Below are 26,637 nucleotides of genomic sequence, written 5' to 3'. Positions count from 1 at the left end.
GATTTTTCAACTGATACAGGAGAGAGCATGAGATATAAATCAAGTCATTCCTGTGGGAAAAAAAAACTTCAGAAACAAAGGTAAATTTAAAACACAGTCCTCTTTTCTGCAGGTGAAAAAAAAAAGGTTGTATAGAAAAAGAGAAGAGAGGAAGGATTGGGGCCGATGGGGAGAAACTTCTCTAGAGAGAAACCATTTAGTTATTTCTTTTAGGTTCCTCTTAAATTTCCATTTAAGTGCTATTTTTATTTAGTTTACTAAAGTTATCATACATGAACTTGCATTTTTCAGTAGAAAAGGATCCAGTTCCTTTTAGAGGATACTTTGCAACCAAAAGCTGGTAAAAAGATAAGTGAGCCCAAATATTTTACAACAGACAGGCTTCCTCAAAGAAGGTAGTCACAACACAGACTCCAAGGTATCAGTAAATGTTCAACAATGCCCAACAACTTAGCAACAACTTAGGGAGAAAGAGTGCTCTCTCTTTCACAGAGGAAACTAGAAAACAGCTCTCTTCTGATTTGCAAAAAAATAGTGATGGAAGTTCAAGTTACCAACAGAGAAGTGCCCAAGCAGTAGTGCAGTGTTAGTTTATCATCTTTCTTCATGCAAATGTGCAGTGAGTTGCTTCAATGGTCACAGAAAAGACATCACAGCCAGCAGGGGCAGAGACAGACCAGAAGAGCAAGGGCTGCGGAGCCTCACAAAGATCAGAAGAAGGCCGTTTCCAGGCTCCCTCAGGTCCCCTGCTGGAACGAGAGCTGCCTACTCTCCCGCCAGGACCTCCAGTGACTTTAAGATCCACCTTATACAGTTTACTAACACATATATATGGAATTTAAAAAGATGGCAACGATAACCCTATATGCAAAACAGAAAAAGAGACACAGATGTACAGAACAGACTTTTGGACTCTGTGGGAGAAGGCGAGGGTGGGATGTTCTGAGAGAATAGCATTGAATCAAGTATACTATCAAGGGTGAAACAGATCACCAGCCCAGGTTGGATGCATGAGACGGGTGCTCAGGGCTGGTGCGCTGGGATGACCCAGAGGGATGGGATGGAGAGGGAGGCGGGAGGGGGTATCGGGATGGGGAACACATGTAAATCCATGGTTGGTTCATGTCAATGTATGGCAAAAACCACTACAATATTGTAAAGTAATTAGCCTGCAACTAATAAAAATAAATGGACAAAAAAAGAAAGAAAAAATGGGAAAAAAACATGGAAAGAAAAAAAAATCCAGCTTGCCAGGACTTCTCTGGTGGTCCAGTGGTTAAACAGCCCCCCGGCCAGTGCAAGGACTGAGGTTCGACCCCTGGTCACTGAACTCAGATCCCACATGCCCATGCCCTTCAAACACTGAGCCCGCAGGCCGCAGTGAAAGGTCCTACATGAGGCAACTGAGACCCGGCCCAGCCAAACAAATACTAAATTAATAAATACTTAAAAAAGAAATCCACCATGCTAACCTACCCAGCATAGTCGCCTCAGTCCCTGAATATACACCTTTCAGCTCAGCTTCAGAGCCTGATTCCACAGCCACGCCCCAGACCCTTGGGATTGTCCACCCCCAAAATCACTAAGAAACCCCAGCATCTCCAGTAACTTCCGACCCGCCTTACCCCCCTCACATCTCCTTCCACACCTGCTCTTCATCGTCACCCAGACTTTAGCCTGTGACACTCTCGGTTTCCTTTCCTTTTCCACTTTCTCTTCATTTTTCTTCATATTCCCATTCACAAGCATCTCCGGTATTATCAGCTCATGCCTTTCTGACCAACATCTCTTGACAACCTGCAATTTCTGCATAACCCTCCGTCTGTTACATGTTCTGCATTTTTCAGGCAGCTAAGACTACAGGAAAGTCCCATGTATCAGAGTGACATATGGATGCTCACAAATAAGCTTCCACCCCAGCAGTCTCCACGCTGCACAGTAAATGTGGTGCTTTCTGCCTTACTGCCTACTCCAAACCATCACAGTCTCCTTAAAATCCCTGCTTCCCAGAGTCTCTTCACTCTCGCCGAGCTCCCAGCCTTTCCAAGGAAACCAAGGCTGTGGGTTGGGACGTCTCTTCCTTTCCTTCCTAAGAACGGAGTGAGCTCACCCACTCCTGTTGTGGGGGAAGTACTCCCCTTCCCCAGCCCGGGGCAGTCTCCGCGGGCTCTTTCACTGCCTTCCCACCCTGCTGCTTTGAGAACTTCTCTCCATTAACCTCTCTCCTCTCTTGCATTCTCATCCGCTCCCCGTTCACCACCTGGGCACCATCTGGCGGGCACCATCTTCTGAGGACACCACGTGTTTGCAGCCCAGGCTGACACTTCCACTGGCCCTTTCCTCTCTGCCTATAAAGAAAGTGAAAGTGAAGTCGCTCAGTCGTGTCCGACTCTTAGCGACCCCATGGACTGCAGCCTACCAGGCTCCTCCGTCCATGGGATTTTCCAGGCAAGGATACTGGAGTGGGGTGCCATGCCCTCTTCAAGGGGATCTTCCCGACCCAGGGATGGAACCTGCATCTCTTAAGTCTGGTGCATTGGCAGGCGGGTTCCTTACCACTGGTGCCATCCTGGGAAGACCCTGAAGAACCTTAGGCCAACACAATGATCCTAGACAATCTCCATGGCTTCAAGTACCACCCCTGCATGTGACGGTGACTCCTGAATCAAGCTCTACTGTGCTCTCAGTTAGCATTTTGAACTAACGCCTGGATATTTCCCCTTGGAGGCTCATTCAGTCATTCAACAAACCCCTTCTCAATACTCTCTATAGAATGAACTGTGATCTGTGCAGGAGTTGAATGGACAGATAAAAATATGTCTCATGTAATACTGGGGATATACTTATGCAAAAGAATTGCTGGTTGCTCAATTCAAATTCAACTAGAGATTTGTGCTTTTATTTACTCCATCTAGCAAGAGCTATAGAGTGAACATAAAAGAGTAAATTTTTACTCGAGTAGTACAGAGTTCAATCAGGAACTCAACGACATAAACACAGTATAAAACAATACAGTTAGCCCCAAACTCTCACATTTCAAAAACATCCCTCCCCTCTTCTTATGACAGTTAACAGTTCCAAGGTCTTTTTGGGCTAAGCTACTTCAAAGGCCTCTTCTAAATTTCCCCCCAAAGGAGATTCTGACCCTAGAATTGAGGGGGAAATTGTAAGGCAGAGAGGAGCATTCTAATCAAGTGTGTGTATAAGAAAAGGGTTGCCATACAAATCACAATGGAAAGATAAAGGCAAATTTACTTGGGTGCTCATTTCTTTAAACTCTGATCTTTATCCATTGTTATATATAATGAACAGTAATAGAGTTGTTATTTACTGTGTTAATGCATTTTAATAAAGATTGGATCCGTAGTTTAAAAAAATCATACCCAGTGAAAAATTCATGATTTGGAATCTGGATCTAAAATTAAAGTCCTTGGCTTTTGGTTAGGACCACAAACTGAAGCCTTGTGGCTCATCTGGTAGCATTTTACCCTATTTGCAGGCCAAGGATCCAGGAAGAACTCTTTAACATTGGGTTTACAAACTCTGATGACAACGGTGAACACAGAGCAGTCTATCAACCAGCATCTCTGGCAAAAAAAAAAGCCGATTTCTGAAACAATGGATTGGGGAGGATGCAAAATGGTTGACCTGCTAATTTTTTATTTTCTGACAGTTTTCTAAAACATAGAGCAAGGCAATTAAAACAAACAAACAACAACAAAAAACCAGGGCTTCCAGCAAAGAACATTTCCGTCTAACTCTTAACTCTGAGTGAACTCATTTTTAAAACTTTCCTCAAAAGCCTCAGAAGAAAACTTACCACTGTGATAATTCACCCACGCCTGAAAGCATTCCACTGGGTCATCTGTGCTAACGGAAACAATGACAGCAGAAACAAATGATATTCAGACTTTATCTCATTTCAGCTTCTACATTCTCCAGCTTTGTCTCCTCTTCATTTTAATCAATATTGGCTGATTTCAGTTCAACAGGTCCCACAACTCAGCACCTGGTTGAGGTGGAAAAATGAAAGCTGTGGAGAAGGGGCAGCCGCGAGGCAGCAAGCTGCTCTGCAAACCAACTCAGGCTATCCCCGGACTGTAAAATATCGAACACTGTTTGGTAAATCCAAATTCACAACTCATCAATGATACCTGTCTCTTGATAAAACAATAACTTGGAGGGCCTCTTTACATGAAAAGATTTCATGACAATTAAAAAAAAATCTCTGAAAATGACATATTCTGTTTCCTAGCTTCCCTGGTGATTCAGACAGTAAATAATCTGCCTGCAATGCAGGAGACCTGGGTTCCATCCCTGAATCAGGAAAATCCCTTGGGAAAGGCCACCCACTCCAGTATTTTTGCCTGCAGAATTCCACAGACAGAGGAACCTGTTGGGTTACAGTCCATGGGGTCTCAAAGAGTCAGACATGACTGAGCAACTAACTAACACTCTTCATAACACACCTACTAAATAAGATTTCCTTCTAAATTGTTCCTTGAGTAAATAGCAATCACCAGGATAGATCAGGAGCATCAAGTTGAGAAACTGGACTCTTTAAGCATTAGTTATTAGATAACTGGCCACCCCTGGTTTCTGTATCAGGATCTTCCAGCATTGAACAGGGAGTCCTGCCTTCAGTTCAGTCGCTCAGGCGTCTCTGAATCTTTGTGACCGCATGGACTGCAGCATGCCAGGATTCCCTGTCTATCACCAACTCCCGGAGTTTACGCAAACTCATTTCCATCGAGTCAGTGATGCCATCCAACCATCTCATCCTCTGTCGTCCCCTTCTGCTGCTTTCAGAGGTGTTCATAAGAGACAGATGAGAAGTAACTGCCAGGGGAGTTTCACGGAAAACACTTCTGAGTCCAAACCAGGAGAGCACAGCCACTGTAGCAAAACCACGACTTATTCCTTGATGGTTACTGGGAGGCCTTATCTCACCCCCATATCTTAGCTTTCCAGAGGCCAAGAACAATGTTGTATTTACATCCTCAACTCTCCCAGCATGTAGTAAGACGCAGAGTGTAACAGGGTCACCATGAATGTTTATGATCCAGTAAAGAACAGGAGAGGAGGTGGAAACGCACAGAGAAGGGTGGTTCTAAGCTTTCACTCTAATCCTGCCTCGAACCAGCCCTTGAAATTCTGTCCCACTATTTTAACTACTGGTGGTTTTCTACTGCCCTTGATCAAAATCATGAAGGCGTAATGCCACTCTCAGCAGAATTCCAGATAACCTGTCATTATCAGACGTCTGAGCAGTCCTTCACGCCCGTAGGCAGTCAGATATGACACTTTGAAAGGTACTGGTTTATAAAAGGCCAAAGTAGCTTTTAAAAAATTATTGTAGTTGATTCAGTACCTTAATCCAAAGACATCTGTTAATCCATGAAAGGGGTCAAATCCTCATTCTGGAATTTTCATGTGAACACAGAGCTGCTCAAATCACCTCTCTCATCAACGTCAGTGTTTCAGTTCTTAATGTGGAGGGGAGCGAGGTGCCAAATGACCGCTCTTCTCCAGATGCCTAAGCCTTCTTACACCGAGGGTAAGGTGTGCTTTCTCTGAGCCAAAATCTCAGAACTCAGTGTTTACACAGCTCAGCACCTGTGTGTAAAGAAAACCCACTGTATTGAAATAACCACTGAGAGAATAATGACTTAATGAATCAGCCATTTAAAATATGGCCAGTTGCTCGGACTGCAAAAGGCTCCTTCAAAACTGGAATTATGAGACAAATTGATCATACTTTAATAATTACATTTTTTTAAAAAAGAACAAATCACAGCAGTGAATTAAAAACTCCCTTTAACCAAGTAAATGTAACACCAGCAACAATCTGTACTCATTAAAGTTTCTTATGGAATTAAAATCAGATTCCACAGCCTTCAGTAACAAGTGTACTTACTCTTAACACATCTGCAAAATCAGATGAAATCAAGTTTGAACTGTGGACAATTAATTTTAAAGGAAGTATTTATGTGAACAGTTACCAGCCCAGACACACATTTTTCTACAGAATATCTGCAAGAATTTGTGACAGATGCAAGTGAATAAAACATCTACCTAAATATATAGAAGTTAGGAAAGATAAAAATGCCTGAGACAGCAAAGGAAGCCCTGCAAATGTGCTTTCCCAGTGCGGTCCTGGCTTACAAACAAATGCATCCTGTGAGCAGAAGCTCGGGTCCCGAGGTGCCCACAGCCTGAGAAGCAGCATGGGGACGCAAAGAGCTCCTTAAAATGAAAACATCCACTAATGAAGGAGCTGTTGAACTCAGCAGCCTCGACTAGCAGGTTCAGAGTCAACAAAGAGTTAAACACCTAGGCCGGTTCAGTAATGAATGCTCAGTAAGTTTGGCCAAGGAATATCAAGTAGATACCAGGGCTAGAGTGACTGCTAAAGAGATGACCTCCTTGAATCTCATTTACATAGCAATGAGATGTCACAAAGGCATTAAGTCTGCAACTGCAATGCTGTTTCTAATCCATGCTTTATTTTGTTGTGACATTTAGCACACTGGTTTTTAAAGTAAAACAGAAATGATTCCAGCAGTGCAAGGATGGGGTGGGGGGGGGGCAGCGATGGAACAAGTATGGATTATAAAATAGGCTGGAAAACAGCTATGGAAAGAGCTACTGAATCACTCTGTGAGCAAAACCAGCTGAAAAGAACAATAAAATAGTAACTTCCAAGCATATTTCCAAAGTGAGACCAGGTAAGTAAGTTGCTGGCTTCTGTCAACTGATATATGTTACTTGGACCAAGAATAATGCCTGTCTACTCACAACAGACAAAACAACATGTTAAAAAAACAAGCCAAACTCTCACCAAGCTTTTCTGTTACAGCCTTAGGCTGTTGCCTGTAATGATGCAAAAACCTTCAATTGCAGTTTGGGGTTTGTTTTTGCTTTGCCTTAGTTTGCTTTAAAGAATTGTGCTTGCGAGTATTATTATCATTAGCTACCACTAAGGGAGGGCTCTTTACCATTGAAGAATGCAACTTCTTTTTAATACATTGGGTTAAATTACATATACAGTCAAAGCTGCAAAAGAACAATGAAAAAAAAAAAACAGTATTGAAGTCCAGTTTTTGTATTAAAACAGATACAAACTGAAAAGGCATGCATTAAAATAATGAATATTCAAGTTCTACCTGTACTAAAAAAAAAAAAAAAAACTTTCAAACTTCAAATGTCACAAGTTCATTTCCCTCTCAGAGTCTTAAGCATCAAATCTAAATCCAGTCACAGTGCAATTAAAGGGAAATAAAACAAAAATGTTTCCTGCATGATGCCTTAAAGATGCAGCTTACGCGGTGATGGTTGTTTCACTGCTGTAATTACCACAGAACATACAGAGTTCTACCCGTTTCTGTCAACAACACAGGCAAGATGAGAGGGGGGTTTCAGCTGCCTGTTAAATTCCTGAACCACCTTTCCAAAGGCATAAAAATAACTCTTTCACTTTGTGATCTTGACAGAACCTCAAGTTATTCAACAGACCGTATGAATCTACTACAGGCAATGAAATTAATATTTCAGTAAGTCTTCGTCCATGAAACGGGAAGCCTTTCAGTAATGACCTTGGACTGGATAATAAAAAGGCGAGAAGAGCTGGGGTCCAAAGCCAGAGGGTAATTGTGATTCAAAGACTCTTTTATGCAAATAAAGCCCCTAATCAAGCTAATGCAATTTTCTGCATTTTTATCTTCCATCTTTTTATTTACATTCAGCTGAGAAATCAAAACCAGAAGGTAGCAGATTTCCAGCTTCTTGATGCAAACCGTCCTGTGTAAGCAGTAGCCATGGATAACTGTATGACGGTCACTGGGAATCTAATAGCCCAACTCCCGGGAGTCAGATCAACTCAGATCAGCACAGCAGTTCTGGTTAGTTCCAGCAAGGTTGTAACAGCCCACATTTATAGGTACTGGTTGATCTTTCTATTTCCTCTTGTGTTGTCATATTATCCTGGAAGGGAAAACTAATCTTCAAGAGGGAACATCTCAGCTCTTCCTATGACCCTCTGCTGCTAAGTCACATCAGTCATGTCCAACTCTGTGTGACCCCATAGATGGCAGCCCACCAGGCTCCCGTCCCTGGGATTCTCCAGGCAAGAATACTGGAGTGGGCTGCCACTTCCTTCTCCAGTGCATGAAAGTGAAAAGTGAAAGTGAAGTTGCTTGGTTGTGTCTGACTCTTTGCGACTCCATGGACTGCAGCCTACCGGGCTCCTCCGTCCATGGGATTTTCCAGGCAAGAGTACTGGAGTGGGGTGCCATTGCCTTCTCCATATGATCCTCTAGAGGGACTCAATTTGCTTCCTCTGTCCTGAGTTGCATTCTCAAGTTTTAGAAAATCAAACCAGATTTGCATGCACCGGCAGATGTTTTCAAGGATACTGCAGTCTGGAGATATCTGGATGTTTCCACTGGATCCCTGTGTGTAACTTGCTCAGTCCTGTCCAACTCTCTGTGACCCCATGGACTGTAGCCCACCAGGCTCCTCTGTCCATGGGATCTTCCAGGCAAGAATACTGGAATGGGATGCCATTCCCTTCTCCAGAGGGTCTTCTCGACCGAGGGATCAAATCCAGGTCTCTCACATTGCAGGCAGATTCTTTACCATCTGAGCCCCAGGGAAGCCCAGGATCACTAGAGGGTCACTATAAACTATGACCGAGGCTGAGGACAGGCCAGCAACTCAGAACTCCACCAAGGAGAGAGACAGTTGGTAGCCCAGTGGAGGGATAAAGAGCACAGATTATCCAGTTAGATAAAGCTGAATTTGAATCCTGACTCTGACACCTGCCAAAGTGTGTCGCCCTGGACAAGTCACTTGTCAACTCTGTGCCCCGATTTCTTCATCTGTAGAGAAAATAATGATACCTGCCTCAAGAAGTTGCTGGTAGGTAAATGAGATACTATATATAAATCTCTTATCAATGTTAGCTGTTGCAAGCAAATGTAAAAATGAATGATGAATTATAGGTGGTAAAGTTCTTGTTTCGAAAGAACAGCATGTATATTATCAATAGTGAAACAGATCACCAGCCCAGGTGGGATGCATGAGACAAGTGCTCGGGCCTGATGCACTGGGAAGACCCAGAGGAATTGGGTGGAGAGGGAGGTGGGAGGGGGGATCGGGATGGGGAATACATGTAACTCCACGGCTGATTCATGTCAATGTATGACAAAACCCACTGCAATGTTGTGAAGTAATTAGCCTCCAACTAATAAAAAAAAAAAGAAAGAAAGAAAAAAGTTCTAAAAAATGCAAGTTATTATTGTCAAGAATTGCTTTCTAAGAATCTTCCATAAATTCAGTGCCTGCTGACCAGTGGAACTTTCGGAGTATTCTGTTTTTCAAGGATTGTTAATCCAAATTCTCCTTTTCTCAAGTGTCTCCTACAAGTTTTATCATCCTAGGATAAAATGCCATTTATAACTAACCAGTTAATCACAGACATAGCAATTGTTTGGGGCATCATAATTATCATTCAAATAATGCAGGGAAGTATGGTTCTATGCCTGCTTCTCAAACTTGGATCCACAGCTGTTACATCAGGATGCTTAAAGCTCCTGGATGAACAAGACAAAATCATGGGAGGTTTTAGCACCCTTCTCCTTGCTAACAGCCCCAGGTCACTGCAAATACACATGCAATCTAAGTAAAAAACCACACTTTAGTGGAACAAAATTTCAAGATGGGTTCCTCAATCCCTCTTCCAACCAAATTGCCAGCTCTGATTCTCTCTCCATGGAAAGCCCATAAGAGTCCCAGAGGACACATTAGGAGCAGCTTTAGGTGGGTCCATTGTAAGTAGATTTGGGACAGAAAGATTAAGTATTGGTACTCTGATAACCAAGTAATTTAAAATATGATTTCACATTTAACCAAACACATTACGGAAGAGACTGTAAAATTCCCATAAATGTTTGTAGAAAAATACTCGGCCTTCAAAGAAATCTGACTGGTGCTCACGGCCTGTCTCTGGGCTCCGCCACCAAGCTCTGACGGTATGAGACCATCCTCCTCTGCGGGTAAGGGGACTTGTACAACCTCATTTGAGAACCGTGATTATCAACTAGAGCTGTTGGTTCAAATCCTGACCCTGCTAATTAAGGCCTGTCACCTTGGTTCAAGTCCTGATCATGTATCCGTAACCTGCGAAATGATGATGCTAACAACCACCTTCCAGAACATGATGGATGATGGGAGAAAAGTACATATGCAAAGAGCCTGATATAGTAAATGCTCAATAAATCTTAGCCCTTTCTTCTTCCATACCCCATTCCCCTTGCCTCCTTGTTATTCATGATCTCTGATCATAATGATGCTTGGAACTCCACAAAACATGATCTACAACTTCTCACAAAGATGTTAAATCATGCCAGCATCCCAAACGTATACAGCATCCCATTCACCCATCCAGCCGGCAGGTATTTCATGCATATAGTTTGTGGCAGACATTGCATATGAGTGAAAGGGCTAGGAAGCAAGAAAGGAAGTGTGTGTGTGCGTGCTGAGTTGTTTCAGTCGTATTAGACTCTGTGCAAAGCTATGGACTGTAGCCTGCCAGGTTCCCCTGTTCATAGAATTCTCCAGGCATATAACTATTCAGGTCATCATTCCAGAGATGAAGTAGCTTCCGTGATACCAAATGACTACAAAGCCTTCTCAGTTTAAGCAAAGAGGGAAGCAATGACAAAACATGCTGAAATTCTAGATAATTCCAGTGTAGATAATGTTCCCATCAGTGTTCACTAGGATACTGGGATCTCAATTCAGTTCTCATCAGGGATATTAATAATAACTAAAAGCTATTAGTGAGTGAAGCCAAGAAAAAGAAAGGAAAAGCCCCCAGACCCAAATAAAGAAGAAGGCTTCCCACAGCACAGAGCCACCAAGAAGAAGCTGCTGGACCTTGGTCCCCCGTGCCTCAACTACACAGCTTGGCCATTTGGTCTCTTTCCAGGGCAGCAGGGACAATCATCCCACCATTCAGATGTGGCACTCACGAACTGCTCCAGCCTGCCCAGAAATCTGCATGGAAGCAAAGGATCAAAATGCCTTTTCATCTAAAGAACTGTGAGTTAACTCTCTGCCTTTTAATTACTCTCAATTACTTTCCCACTATTTATAAAGATTTTTTTTTTTTGCATAAGAAAATCCAACTCTAATCAATATATGCAGTATATCCCAGCTGATTAGGGTAATTCTTACTCCACCACGATGCTGGAGCTGTGCCAGCCTTACCTAGCACACAATTAAATGTCTGCTAGTGCCTGCTGCTACCCAGCAGGCCTCATGAGCTAACAGCGGAAAAGCGGGATTCACATTTGCCTCTACCAGCCCCTGAGTGCCCTCGCTGCCACTCATCTGCTTACAGACACGTACGAAGCGTGTCTGCACAAATAAGGGCCTTGCACAATTCACACAGACCTAAAAGGCACAGGAGCATCAGAAAAGGACACCCCAAGTCTAGCTCATCTTCTCACCTCAGCAAATCCTTCCAGGAGTAAGCTATCACTCTTCCCACCTCCTATTTCAATAGTGGACTTGTAAGCACATTCTAAGTACAGAAAAGACTCAGATATCTAGCCTCACCTAAATCCAATATTATGAATTATGTTCAGTGTACCTTCAAGCCAATTTTCAATAAACACAAATCACTTAATAAGAAATTAAGAGCATTACACATTTCTCATGCTCCCATGCATTCGGTGTTAATGAGATTTTGTTTGTAAAGCTCACAGAATGATGGAGTGTCTAAAAGACAGACAAAGCCTTTTTTCCATTCATTCAAGATATAGTTACTAAACATTTTTGGTAATATGACATTCCTGAGATGCACATCTGGTCACGTGTTGATTTTACCGGCCAGCTCCTCAAAGAATGCTTTCTAGTGCAATGTAGTTTAAAAAAGAAAAAATACTTGGAATTTTACGACTTGCTTTTAATCTATTCTAACTGCCAGGTAATCCTGTGCATTCATGTATACATGCATAAGCTTTATTATGTCCCAGACACTGTAAATTCAGCCCTGAAAGTATGATTCTCTTGCCCAGGATGGGCAGAACTGGGTAAGCGATACCCTTGGGGAAGCTCTGTATCTTGGTACTCATTGAAATGGTGCATTGATTATAATTTAGTGTAACAAGAGTTACAGCAAAAATGTTTACAAAGAATTTCATTTTAAATATAAATGTAAAAGTCTCCAAATGTTCTTACAATAAAAACATTCTCACGTATGTAGTCTATGCTGTCCTTAGAAGACTCAGCACCAAGGTGTCTCCCCCTCCCCATAAATTTGACCTTTGACTGTGTACATCAATATCCACGTGTATGCATCATTAGGTAAGTAACTGCCTATCAGAACCTCCTGGCAAACAAAGTGGCACTCCTAAAAAGTGACAAACACTTGGATATACATGCCTTTTCCGTGTCTTTACTACACTCGCTGAGAACTTGCTGGAGAGATTCACAGCATAGACAGACACGCCAATCAAGAACCTGGGTATACATGCCTGGAGGGTTTTTTCTTCAACTAGACAACAAGGACCTCAAGTCTACTACAGCCTTCCCTCACTATCCACAGGGCGTTGGCTCCAGGGCTCCCCTTGGTACCAAAATCCATGGGTTGCTCAAATCCCTTATATAAAGCAGCATGGTGATTGCATGTAACCTACATACCACCCTCCCAAATACTTTAAATCATCTCTACATTACTTTCAATACCTAATACAATGTAAAAGCTAGGTTGTGTTGTGCTGAGTCTCTTCAGTCAGGTCCAATCCTTTATGGCCCCTTGGACTGTCCTCCGCCAGGCCCCCGTGACCGTGGGATTCTCCAGGCAAGAATAGTGGAGAGGGTTGCCATGCCCTCTTCCAGGGGGTCTTCCCGAGTCAAGGATAGAACTCGGATCACTTATGGCACGGGCTTCCCAGGTGGTTCAGTGGTAAAGAATTCACCTGCAATGCACGGGCCACAGGAGACGTGGGTTCGATCCCTGGGTTGGGAAGGTCCCCTGGAGAAGGCATGGCAACCCACTCCAGTATTCTTCCCTGGAATATCCCATGGAGAGTGGACCCTGGTCGGCTATAGTCCATAGGGTCGCAAAGAGTCAAACATGCCTGAAGCAACTTAGCACGCACGCAGTGTAGCAAGTTCAAATTTTGCTTTTTGAAATCATTTGGAATTTCTTATAATATTTTCTCTCTGTGGTTGGTAGAATCCACAGATACAACACCCATGGATATGGAGAGCCGATTGTAAATCCTACCAGTACCAGAATCATAAGGAAGTCCTAATACCCAAGGGCTGTTTTTCAAGGTTTGGTCTCAGATGTTCCACTGTGCAAGTCAATGATACATTATTCAAGCTGGAACATCAACAGATATGGTCATATAGTTTAAAATATTAAATACTGATAAGATATAGCAGTGATAAGAGTGATGGCTCAAAGATTCATGTTATGTCACCGAGCCCGTGGAATGAAGGTCTACTGGAGAAAAAAGACACCAACACAGGTAAGTTCATTGCAAGGCAGACTGTATTAGGTGTCATGACAGCAACACCAACTGTGGTGGGCAACCACGTATAGAAATATTAAGAAGCAGTACAGCAGGTTAGGTTGAAACAAGACCTTCAGGATGGCACAGGGCTCTAAACAGTGGCTGTAGGAGCTGGGGAGGGACAAAGATGCCGACAAGCACCGAGGAGAACAAAAGCCAGGAGAAGGGACCGTGGCAGCTGAGGAGCCCTGAGCCAAGGGACCCTTCTCCGGATGCTCCAAAGGCTGGGGAGGGGGTTGGTCCCACTCAGCATCCTTACTGTGCCAGGGATGGACGCTGCAGCCATCAGACCCCACAGCTGCCCCAGAAGATGAGTGCTGAGGCTGGAAAGAGGATGCCAGTCATCAAGCTGTCAGATGCTGCACCCCTCAGCCCAGTGTGCACCCCCTGAGAAGACTCAGAGTGAGAAGGCACAGGATACTGGCCCCAGAGAGCCGAGGTCCACATCAAAGGTGTGATTTCAGTGAGCCCAGACTCTTGCATCTTCCCACACAGAGAAAAGCTCTAAACTTCTTAACATGAGATATCTGGTTTTGTTTTATTAATAGTCATCTTTTGACGTTCTGACTACTTGGGCTCTGTGGCAAACACCCCTGTATATCCTGACTTCCCCCTTCACCTTTCAGAACAGTCTCTCAGAGTTACCTGAGATGCTGGGTCCCAGGCTTAAGTCCTCAGTTTTGTCCACCAAATAAAACATAACCCTCAAATTTTAGGTTGTGATTTTTTTTGTTTATTTCAGCAAATGTCACAAAGGAGCAGATATCATCAGAGGTGTAACTCTGAGTTGCACTGGCCTGGCTTTATGGCATAGAAATCCTCAAGCTTTCTAACATTTCCTCAACTTCCATGAATGACAAGGACCTCCTCATCCTCTCTAACTCCAGGTGCGTTTTCCCCATTTAGCTTCTCCTCTGATGCCTCTCTTCAAAGCAGTGCAGAGGGAGAAGGTCAAACTTTCAGTTCATCACATGTTTAAAAGGAAATATATTTCCCATAGGTATATGCTCTTGCCTCTAAGAACTCTGATATACAAACATTTAAAGTTGAAACACACATAAATTAAGGGGAAACAAAATATCCTTTACTTTATAAAAGAATGTGCCACAGGATCTCTGAAATAGTGGAGAGTTTTCCCTAATTGAATGCACGTAAAATGTGATTTGCTTTAAAAAGTAGGTTTTACACTCCCATTTAAAAACATATCTATTGTATAAAAGCAATCTAAGTTTATTCACTTTGATTATTGTAATAACCACTGATGAGCTCTATGAAAGTGGCAAATCTTATAAAATACCTGTATCTCCCTCTCTCTCTTTTGAGAGGAAGTATATTATTAATCCTGTCTAGTTAATAGAAAGAAATAGAGTATAAATTGAACAGGCTGTGTGTTACCCCTGAATACAGCTTGGGAATACAGTGATTAAGACAAATAATTACACATACAAAATCTGCACTTCCAAAGTAAAAGATCATCTAATTATTGGATAATTCAAGGAGATCTAGGAAATTGATTTGGCAAGGTAGTGTGTTTTTGTCTTACATTTCCTGATCAATCGCCTAGATTGCATAATTTCCTCACTGTAGTCACTGTCTTCTAAATATAAATGGAAGGCATTCTGTCCCCTTGTTATGAGGACATTTCCAAGTAGATGACATCACTTCATCTCAATAAAAGATACTGGTGTCATCTTTCTGACTTGGGTAGCACATGCATTTCCCTCTTTTCTGGGCCTATCTAGGTAAATAAGAGTCAATTGAAAAAGCTAACTTTCGAAGGGTCAGGTACCACATTTGTTTAATATGCTCCATGTAAAATCAGTCCAAGGTAATAAGAGAACATCAATGCATTTTTGCCAACAATGACATGAATTTGAAGAACTTAGCACAGGCCATCAGAAAGACTAACAGTGAAATACGTATTTAGTTCTCCCAGACTGTGAATGATCTGCTATGTCTACAGGAAGATAGAATGTTAGATTACATTAAACTGCTCCTAGTTGGAGAACATAACTTATGAAGATGAGGAATTAAGAAATCATATAAAACCAGCCGTTCACATTCATACCAGTTCAGGGGCAGCTAAAACTTGAACTGTAAATAGGTAGCAACAGCTCCTCAAGGGTCAGGTGGACTGTGTTTTGTTGTCTTCCTCACTCAGTGTCAAGATTCCCAAGTTATTTCTTTAATATTTGCAATATATTCAAGCATTTAGAATCATCAAATGTAGCTGAAAAAGAAATATATCCCACAACAAGGATATGAAAAAAGAAAAAATGTCCCATTCTCCTACATAACTGGGGAAACTCCAGCCACAATCTGGAGTAGAAAGGATTTATACCACCAACTGATCAACCATAAAACTGAGAAGGACACAGAGAAATGTGAATTTCAATATTAAGTAAATATAATATAGAGCTAACAGGATTGGGAAGAAATTCGTCTCAACAGATTCACAAATTTCTTTAAAACTGTTAGAGCACAAACTCCACTGTAATAAACTCACTTTCCAATCCTTGTTTTTCAGTATGAAGCCCTGTGTGACGCTCTGGTGACACTTCATAATGTTAGGACATATCATGGGTTCATTCCTCGGGAATGTGCATCCACTGGGAGAAGCAACATCATCTGAATCCGTTGTAAAGTTTAAAAAAAAATAATAAAGTCAAGAAGCACAAAATGGCAAATGGTCAAGTTCCAACAGCTAAAAAGATCCAAGACATTATGAGCTTTTAATGAGTGAAGCATGCCATGAGAAAGAGACCTTTTGTCAATAAATCCAAGCCCTGGTTCACTAATTGAACCATCGAATACAGTGTCTGAATATGTAGACACCAGACTTCAACATTTCTTAATTATATTCAATTCCAGGCATATCTTTCCATTTAATTGACATCCTGAAATGCCTTTACAGTCCTATCAGATAGGTACCAAGTTCTCCAGGGAGATTACGACACACTTCTGACTTTTGGCTCATCTGATTGAAATGATTAGTATGAAACTTTCTTTTTTGAAATGTGGGAAAGATTCACATTTTCCCCCTAACTCCAGCAGTGTTAAAGCTGTCTGCATCTGGCCCACTTTCATGTATACATTTCTTTATGTAGAGGCTCTCCACGGCCAGGCCAACCTGATGAAACCGTAGCTCCATGTTCCAGCCTGGAGTGGGGCCATGCCCACTCATCACACAAGGCCCTTCTCAACCCACCATGGTGCTAACAGCCGCCATTTAGCCACCACGTAGAGCCAAACAGAGAATTTCAAGCCACAGTCCTTAAAACAAACTTTAGATGCCCTAAAATATTAATCAGACGCTCAGATTCTGGAAAAATCAACAAAATGTCATTCGTAATAGATGCTCTAGGTTTCAAAAAAGACTGAGCTACCTCTTCTCCCGAGATACAGCCTCCTCCTACTTTTGAAGAAAATGTACACACTCACTGTTTATCTGATAGAAAAAAGTGATATTTATACTGTCATTAAGCGCATTTGTCACTACATGTAATCTGTATTATGGGGCATGCTTTCAGATGTTTACCCATGTTAAGTACTGTTCAACGATATTTAGTAGCACTAATAATTCTGAGTTTATTTCAAAATGTGAAATGTAATAGCTGCTCCAGTGTGCTCACTTTTTAACCTTTCCTGGTACTGTAAAGGCTATAATTTTTATCAGATTGTTGGGAATTTAATTTAGTCGAAGTCCTAAAGTTACATTTAAACTTCTAGTTAACCTTTCCTATCTGCACATCACTCAACAGCTGGGCTTATCTCTGACATCTTGAAAAAGAAAAGACATAAAGAATAACTGAAACAGTATTTGCAACTGCTTTGCAAAGTACAAATATCGGCAATTCATGCTGAACCTCCAAGGTAAAAGTTCTGGCCTTTTCACCCATCTTCTGAAAGCTAGCATTACAAGGCTTACCATTTATTTGACTTTTTTTTTTTTTTTTAATGTTAAAAAGCCAGCAACAGACCTGAATGCTGAATCCCTAAAGGACCGAACACCTCAAAGTTCTCTATGCTAGAGGTTAAGTGTGAGGTAACTAAGGGCCAGAAGAAAATGGAACTAAGAAGATGCTAATTACAAGATACGTAGGAATTAAGTTTCCTCCCCACACCTGCCAGAAGCATGCATGCCTTTGACCTCCAATATTAAACAGTACTGTGATTTTTTTTTTAAGTGTACACATTTTGAGCTCTAACTAGACTGTAAGCTTCTTGAAGACATGATTCATTTTTTTGCGTGCAGTGTATTTCTTGTAATCCTTACAAATAAAAAGAAAACTGACCATATATCAATGGAGTGCATTGCATTCATTTCCCAAATTCAGAATCATATGAAGACTCCAGATACAATGAGTCCAATATAAAGAAGGGTAGGATTTCTGTTCCTGAAGATGTTTGAAAGTTTGCAAATATCATTTACCAGCTCCTGGACCATATCATGACTAGTAGCTGGAGAAGTAGCTTGGCCAACTAGAGTCAAACCGAGGACAAAGCCACATTAGGCAACAGAAAGTGTTAAATGCCGGCAAAGCAGAGAACCAAAAGAACACTGTAGGAAGAGGCCAGGAACCTTCCCGGCCACCTCCTCCAGCGTGAGTCCAGCTTAACTTCAACTTTGTGCAGAGTCCCCGGGGTTGCATTCACAGCAGAAGGCAGAGCGTGTGTTTCTGATTTCCAGTCAAACTCCCCGGGGCCTGGGAGCTTCCTAAAAGAGTGAACCCTAACTCCAAATAGTAGGCACAGCCTTTACAGCAGTGGTCCTCGATCTTGGCTACCAGCAAAAGCCCCTGGGAGGCTTTAAATGGCTTGGACGCCCCTGGGTAGCCAAGCCTGAGCTCCAGGTTGCGCTCCCTGCCACACACAGCCAAGTCCCACTGGCTGGCTGTCTCACTGCGGCAACACACACATTTCAACAGAGGGGTGGGATGGGGCAGGGGTGGGAGGGAGGGTCAAGAGAGAGGGGGCACATGGCTGATTCACGTGGCTGTGTGGCAGAAACCAACACATTATAAAGCAATTATCCTCCAGTTAAAAATAAACAATAAAATACAATGAACAGTTATTAAAAAAAATGGTCGGGATGCAACTTGTGAGTCATTTGTTTTAAAAGCCTTGGGGGGATTCCAAAAGTGCAGTCGGGGTTGAGGACCTCACTTCAGGACCCCTCTGGGGAGCTCTGGGTGGGGTGAGAAGCCTCCCAGCTAACTGCTGAACCTCAACAGGCTGTGATAAAGGACCCAGGAAATCTGATGCAAAACAGCAAAAATGAATGATTCTTTAAAGGACCCCCTAAAGGGCAGTCCTTTTGTCCTTTATTTGCACCCATACTTTTTAAACACCAACAACAGGGAAAAAACTTAAAAACCCCAGAATTGGTGATAGAAGCACAAGGAAGCCAGAAAGTGTGGACAGATAGGGGCGGGAGCAGCGGCCCGAGTGGGCACTGGTGTGCGGGCTCCCAGACGCGCTTCAAACACCTGCCGCTCTTCTCTGAAGCCGGGGGTGCAGACACCACGAAAGGATAACGGAGCAAAGGACCTCAATAATTCAGGTGTCTTACCAAAAATACTGAAAAACATCCCAACAGTCTATTTGGCCTGTTCCATGAGTATGTTCTTCCCACAAGGAGCACTGTCCTAAACAAATGAAAGACTTGATTAATTCTGTACTGTCTTGACTACATTAGACTTTTACTAAGAATTATTAAATTGGATTATATTCACTTTATAGACCTCAAATCAGTTAATCCTAAAGGAAATCAACCCTGAATATTCATTGGAAGGACTGATGCCGAAGCTGAAGCTCCAATACTTTGGCCACCTGATGCTAAGAGCTGACTCATCAGGAAAGACCCTGATGCTGGGAAAGACTGAAGGCAAGAGGAGACCTTCTCCTCAACCGAGGACGAGATGGTTCGATGGCATCGCCCACTCAATGGACATGAGTTTGAGCAAGTTCTGGGAGATGGTGAAGGACAGGGAAGCCTGGCATCCATGGGGTCGCAAGGAGTCGGACAGTACAGAGCAACTAAACAGCAACAATACTCCTTCTAAAACTTTGCTCCAGCTCATATTAATCTCTCTTCCTCCAGGACCCTGTCCAGCAACACTATTTTGTCAACTAATACATCCTGGTGTTGATTTCTGGTTTGCACACATGGGTATCTCCCATTTTGCCAACAATACAGTAAGCACAAAGAAGCAAAGGATATCTTTTACTTTGACAAAGGGTATATCTGAATCCTGTGTGATGCCTTGCAAAGGGACATAGGGTCAGTAAATATTACTGAAAAGAAATTCAGTGAAATAAATTCCTTGAAGAGATAAAAGAAACAAAATAAAATAGGTTTAAAAAAGTAAAGCTTTGCAACTCTTTTTCCTATTTCCTTCACCATCACTGACTTTCAGACTACTACTAGAAACTCCTAACTGGTTTCTCTGCACTGTTTTTCTTCCCACATTTCCACAGTGAGTTCTCTACTCCAGAATTAATCAGAATAAAACAGTTTCATGCTGTCTCAACCCAACCCTCCCAGTTACTCCATTGTTTATATTCAGCCTGGCATTCTAAGTTCTCTGTAACTTCAGCTTCTACTTTCTCAACCTTAATTCATGTGTGCTCAGTCCCTAAGTAATATCCACTATTTGCAAATCCATGGACTGCAGCCCACCAGGCTCCTCTGTCCATGGGATTTCCCAGGCAAAAATAATGGAGTGGGTTGCCACTCCCTTCTCGGGCGGGAATCTTTCCAACACAGGGATCAAACCCATGTCTCATGCATCAACAGGCAGATTCTTTACCTCTGAGCCACCAGGGAAGGTTGTTGACCTTAGCTTCTACCCCTTTTCAACATAAATGATGTACTGCCACTAATTTCTAAGATTTGAGAACTCAATGGATATGAGGAGCCTCATGATCACTTCAGATTGGAACATGTTAAGTTTCAGAAGATGACTTTGCAGTTAAGTAAGAGGTTCTGAAGACAGGTAGAGACATACAGAGCTAGAGCTCAGAGAAAAAGTAGCATGTGAAAGAAAATAAAAATTGATCAAATGTAAAAAATGTAAAGTTTTTTTTTAAAGAAAAAAAAACTGAAACAACTTTAAATTCAATGTGACTTAACAGAATAAAAATTAAGGGATAAAATTAAGACATAGAAGGGCAAGAATTAATTGAATGAATTTTCTTTATTAAATACTGGCTTCCCTGGTGGCTCAGACAGTTAAGAATCCACTTGCAATACAGGATACTCAGGTTTGATCCCTGGGTCGGGAAGATCCCCTGGAGAAGAGAATGGCAACCCACTCCAGTATTCTTGCCTGGGAAATCCCATGGACAGAGGAGCCTAGCAGACTACAGTCCATGTGGTCGCAAGGAGTCAGACAAGACTGGGTGACTTTCACTTCACTTTATTAAATAGAGGTTGTAATCCACAATCATGGAACCTGAAAGATCAGAAAGATGAAATACTCTAATCTGCTCACGGATCCCTTTCAGGGTCCCGTGGGAGGCCTTGACTTTTCTGTTTAGGCAAGGCAATATTCTTTCATAAAGCATTTTCTAAAGAAGGACAATTCACAACTCTCCCCAGACCTCCTCCCAGGCCGCCACATTCACACATATCTATCCAGCAAAGGAAGCAACACACTAGTTATATGAAGAGTGTGATCATTAAGTTTTGAAATCTGTTCTCTATTTTCCCCAACCATCATCATGGCAGGAAATCCATTCTCAAATTTTCATCCTTTCTACTTTAATACAAAAATATCTCAATCCTAGAATTGACTAATATTAAGACTAACCGGGAAGTGCCACTCCAATCCAGAACTACTAGAATGGCCATTCGTCACTGTTACATGTAACTGATAGCCTATTCTGGTAGACCAGGAGCTGGCTCCAAGCCACTAGACAAGCATCAAATATGTTCTCAATAAATTCAATCTGTGGCATTAAATGGAATCTTTTTGTTTTTGTTTCTTTAAGGAAAGGTAAGCTTTCCTAAAATTATTCTTGGAAAGAAATCTGGGGGAAAGGGTCAGTGTAAACAAGGGCAGAAAAAAGCTCATTAAAGAAGTAGATACTCTTCAACTGACAGAAAAACCACTAAATTTGAGAAGGATGCAGAATCAAATTGAGTGAAACACAGAAAGATATGTACCGTTGGGGTCATCATAGAGGAAGTCACCCAAGCCACAAAGGCTTCTTTAGAGGCTATTAGGCAGTAGGGATGGAGAAGGAAATGGCAACCCACTCCAGTGTTCTTGCCTGGAGAATCCCAGGGACAGGGGAGCCTGGTGGGCTGCCGTCTATGAGGTTGCACAGAGTCAGATACGACTGAAGAGACTCAGCAGCAGCAGCAGGCAGTAGGGACTGTGGTCATCCTCAAAGGACGGACTATAAAAGAGATCCAATCCTCACAATGGAGTAGAAAGATGCTTATAAAGATATACTCAACAATTAGAGATTGAAAAATATTTCAGAAAACTTTATCAAAAAACACAACAATCCACACTGGGGTTGGCTGTCTTTAATTCTTTAAGACCCTGTGCATCTGGGGAAATCGGGGACTCTCTTCCTCAGGAAGGAGCTGAGGGGCAGACATGGCCTCCACTAGGTCTGTCAGGCCTCTTTCTGCTTAATTATCATTCCTGCCTGGTGTCTGTCACAATCAGCAAAGACAAGGGTTCATCAATAGCCCTTCCCCAGCAATCAAAGGAAATCAATCCCAAATGTACGGTCCCACCTGATCCCATCAGAAGATCCCCGCTCTTGCAGAAGGAAAGGACCTGGGAGTGACCCCAATGCAAGACACCAGACCCTCCAGTGTGGCCCTTTCCTTCTGTGCTCCGCAGGAAAAGCCAACCTACAGTCAGCTGGACAGAAGGGACGCCACACCCACCTCCGCAAACAGGAAAACCCTGGTCCTCCTGGCCTCCTGGGCCATTAAGATAGCACAACACAAGAGCCATGGGGAGCAGCCTCAGACCAGCTGCTGATGCCTAAGTTATCTTCTCCTCACTGGGAACCGCCTACTGCTTTCTCTTTAACATAATTCATCAGCCAGATTAGAGCGGGTCATTCTGCAGCATATGAAGAAAGCAAGGCTGATAACATAACCTGACACATCAAAAATATTCTTCTGCGAACAGCCTGAAGAGCTGTTGTTTACAAAAAGCTGTGAGCAGGCAAAATAACCATACAGCCCACAGGTCAGTGGGCAGTGAGCCTGCTTATTGCTCCTCATTTCATTTTTGAGTAGCTCAGCACAACTGTAATTGCTAGTTAACAGACAGACTGGGTCCTGACTATCAAAAATATATATATATATACCCTCAGAATGACTCTGCCAGGAGGCAGAATAAATAAATTTGAAAAAGGGCGGGGCGGGGCGGGGGGGGGGGGGCACTCCCAGCCAGTCACTGGTCCACAAACACTGGCTGTGAAAATCCCAGCACTCCAAGACACGAAGCCAGCCCAGCAGCTGAGCGGTTTCTGATCTCCGAACCAGCTGCCTTTGATGTGAAGTTCTCCGTGTGCCTCCGATGTGAAGACATTACAACTGGGCAGTGCTGGGAACTTTCCCATCGCGGTTCACTGTGTACAGAAACTGGCCCCAGCACCATTCACTGTCCGAGTTCCGAAAAGGCAACGGGGATTCATGATTAAAGATCAGCATTCGCCTAATTCTGAGAGGCAACTTTTCTCCTGGTAAAACGCAAAATGCCCTCCGCCCACTCCAATCCAAGGGGGAAAAATGCACATAAAAGCGCTAAAGTTACTATGCATTTTTTGCCTTTGTCTCTTGGCGCCCTGGTTTTCTTGGCTGTCCTTTATTCTCTCACTGCTCAGCTGCTCCAATTTAGGAATAAGAACTCAAAAAAAAAAAAAAAAAAAAAAGGAGCAGTTGGCTTGGTGCTGTTTCCACGATTCTGCAGAATCTCAGTCTCTCCATCTCTCCTTCCTTCCCTCTCTTCCATCCCCTCCCTTTCTTTCCTTCTCAGATTCAAATCTCCACGTCACAAACCAGAACGCCATTCAAGCCTTCCATAAACGTTAAGAGAAGTTCCGCGCCTGCCAGGGGAAGCGAAATCAGGGCTGACTTTGATCGACACCGAGAAGGGGGTACCTCAGTCCTCGGTTCCTAGATGGCGGGTTTGCCCGGTCCACCACCTAGCCCTGCCTCCCGGATCCGGGGCAAAGTCGTCCGCAGTCTTTCAGGCCGGTTCTCTGCCTCTCTGCTTGTATTTTAACTCAGCCCGGGCACAGTCAGAGAATCTAATCCCAGCAACAAAGCCGGGGGCGCATACCCGCCGTGATGAACCGGTCGGCCTGCCTGCCGCCCCCTGCCTCCCCCCCCCCTCCACCCCCGACTTGCCTTTGAAAAGACAGGCGTTGGGGCCAGAAAAGGAATATGTCCGAGGCGAGGAGGAGGGAAGCGGCGGGATACAAGTGGCCGGAGTGCTTTGAGGGTCGTGGTTTGTTTACGTGTCTCTTAAACACCCAGGACCCACGGAGGTGAGCCCGGGCGAGTCGGGCGCCCCGCGAGAGTCGCACCGCCCCGGGCGCCGCGCAGACCGCTCGCCCCTCGCCCACCGCCCGTCTGGCGGGCCCGGGGTGAACGGGGGAGGCTCGCGCGGGTTTGTCTGACACTTGTAAATGGAAGTGGGATCCAACTTGGAAAACAAACGCGCCGGGGTCTGGGGACGGCGAGGGGCGGGAGACGGGGGAGAGGAGGAGAAAAGCTTCTTCACCCGGCGGCGCGCCCCGCGCTCCCCGCCGGCCTCCCGCCGCGGCGGCTGCAGGTTACCCCGCCCGGAGGCCGAGCAGGGACCGGCGCGCGGGGGCGGCGCGCGGGGCGCGGGACGGGCTGGGCCGGCAGACTGGGCTAGCCCGGGCTACCGAGCGCCCGCTCTCCAGGCCGCCGGCGCCTCTCGCTCCAGGGAGCCTCGCCGAGCCCCACGCCAGGTCCCTGCAGGCTCGCTCCCTCCGTCCTCAGCCTTCCAGGGATCCCCTTCCACTGCCAGCTCTGCCCCCATTATTACGTGGAGCTACAGCCGCAGGATGCCGCCAGCACACGCACACGCGCGCGCGCGCACACACACACACACACACACACACACACACACACACACACGGCCTCCTTTCCTCTCGTCGCAGGCTACCCCGAGGCTCGCTGAGCCCGCAGCCACACTCCCGCCACCCCCGCGTCCTTCCCCCAGCGCTCCCCAGCCCACAAGAGCCGGGCTGGGAAAAGCGAACAATGAAAGTTGCTTTCCGCGAAGCCTCATCGCGGTCCCCGTTCAACCGTCTCGGAAAGCACACGCGACACGAGTCGGCGGGAGAGGGGAGAGAGGAGTGCAGACCACAGCGAGGCTAAAAATCCCCGGGCCCTGCGCCCCGCGCCGGCCTGGGGGCCCGATGCACTTTAGCTCAGCGACCCCCACTGGCGGAGCTCGAGCGCGCCGGGCGAGAACCCTCCCGGCCACCTCTGCCACCGCCTCGCCCGCGCGCCGCAGACCCCCGCCCGGACCCCGCAGCCACACTGGTCCCGGCGCAGGGGTCCACCCGGCACCGCCTGGGAAGGGGCCTGGAGAGTGGAGCTGGCGCACGCTTGCATTCGACCCACTCGGCAATCCCGGGCGGTCCGCAGCGCACCCCCCAGGACGCCCAGCCCCGCGCGGCTTTCTTTTCAAAGACAAGCCACCTTCACGCACGCCCGCCAAAACCCGTGCTCTCCCAAGGCACTCCGTTTGCTGTCCCCACGGGAGCAGGGACAGTCCCACCTCCCCCCTACTCCACAAGAAAAACTGTCGCCCCCGTCCCAGAGTCGCGGCCGCTCGGTACACCTCACCCCGCCCGACCCCGCACACCAGAGTCACACGCGGAGCGGACCCGCGGAATGTCTCCTAACCCTTTCCCCTCCCTGGTCAAAGTGGAGTCTGGGCTCTGCTACAGCCGGCGCCTCGCCAGGCAACGACCCAACTTGAGCCTCGGGTCCCCAAGTGAATCCTTTGGCTTCTCAACGCCCCTACAGCGCCCCACCAGCAGCGGCCACCGAGCAGGCTCGCCGCCTGGCCCTCCGATCCACCTGCAGCCGGCAGGCAGCCGGAGTCGGGGGCTGGGTGCACCGTTCTGCAAGCCGCCCCGCGCCCCCTTTTCCAAATCCTCAGCCCCAAACTTGGCCAACTCTCCATGCCAGCCTCCCGGCTGCCGCCGCCAGACCGAGCCTCCTTCCCCTTCTCCTCTCGGCGGCAGCCAAGGCTGCCGAGCCGTGCCGAGGCAGGAACTTTACCAGGTGAAAAGTTTCCCCCGCGCGCCCAGTCGGCTCTCGCCTCCCCGAGCCCCCCGAGCCCCCCGTTCCCATCCGGCAGCTGCAGCTGTGCGTCTGGCGGCGCCCTCCAGCCGGGACACCCGGCAGCCAGACCACGGCGTTCAAGATGCCCACGCACCCTTGCCTCCGCCGGCGACGCTCCGCTCCACCAGGCGCTGTCCGCGGGCTCTTCCTCGGCCGGCGCTCCCGCCCGGGCCGAGCCGGCCACCCGGCCGCGGCCGCCGCAGTGCCCGCCGCGCGCCCGCCGGGGCTGGAGCCGCTAGCAGAGGCGCTCGGGACGCCGCCGCCACCGCGGGGGCTCGCGGGCGGAGGGGCGAAGCCGGGAGTAGGGGGCCGGGGGCGCCAGACCCCGATCCGCAGCGCAGCTCGCGGCGCAGCTGCCGGGAGGAGCGCCCGCTCCCGCGTCTGCTCCGAGCCGCCGCCGCTGCCGCTAGTGCTCGCCGCCCGGCTGCTCAGCGCTCCCCATCACCGCCGACGCCGACGCGCGGCCAAGCCCCTCTCCCTCGCCGCCCCCCTCGCGCTTCTCTCCCGCTGTCTCCTCCTCCCAAACCGCCGGCGCAAAGGGCGAGGGGGGAGAAGCCGCGCGGCCGGGATGACTCGCGGGCTCGGAGCGCCGCGGGCGGGGGGACGGGGGCGGGGGCCGGGGGCGGCGCGACGAGCCTGAGGGTGCTCCAGGCGCCCGGCCTGGAAGCCGGGCTAATTTTA

The 26,637-nt window shown here is 45.9% G+C and overlaps 1 protein-coding gene across 15 annotated transcripts in view; it reads right to left on the bottom strand.

The window, feature by feature from the left end:
• Positions 1-26,378, bottom strand: part of FAT3 (FAT atypical cadherin 3) — a 762,831-nt gene extending 736,453 nt beyond the window's left edge. For 4 of the 15 annotated variants that reach the window (XM_043876764.1, XM_043876738.1, XM_043876747.1 and 1 more), the window contains exon 1: positions 26,051-26,356. The gene's annotated coding sequence lies outside the window, so the exon portion shown is untranslated. Of the gene's footprint in view, positions 1-3,820; positions 4,333-5,371; positions 6,114-23,976; positions 24,090-26,050 lie in introns of those variants that run through there. The other 11 variants (XM_043876646.1, XM_043876691.1, XM_043876701.1 and 8 more) reach the window with 8 other exon arrangements.
• Positions 26,379-26,637: the final 259 nt, after the last annotated feature.

The sequence above is a fragment of the Cervus elaphus genome, chromosome 2, assembly GCF_910594005.1.
Source record: "Cervus elaphus chromosome 2, mCerEla1.1, whole genome shotgun sequence".
Lineage (NCBI taxonomy): Eukaryota > Metazoa > Chordata > Mammalia > Artiodactyla > Cervidae > Cervus > Cervus elaphus.
The sequence above is the reverse complement of the archived record's forward strand: the minus strand, read 5'-3'. Positions and strand labels throughout refer to the sequence as shown.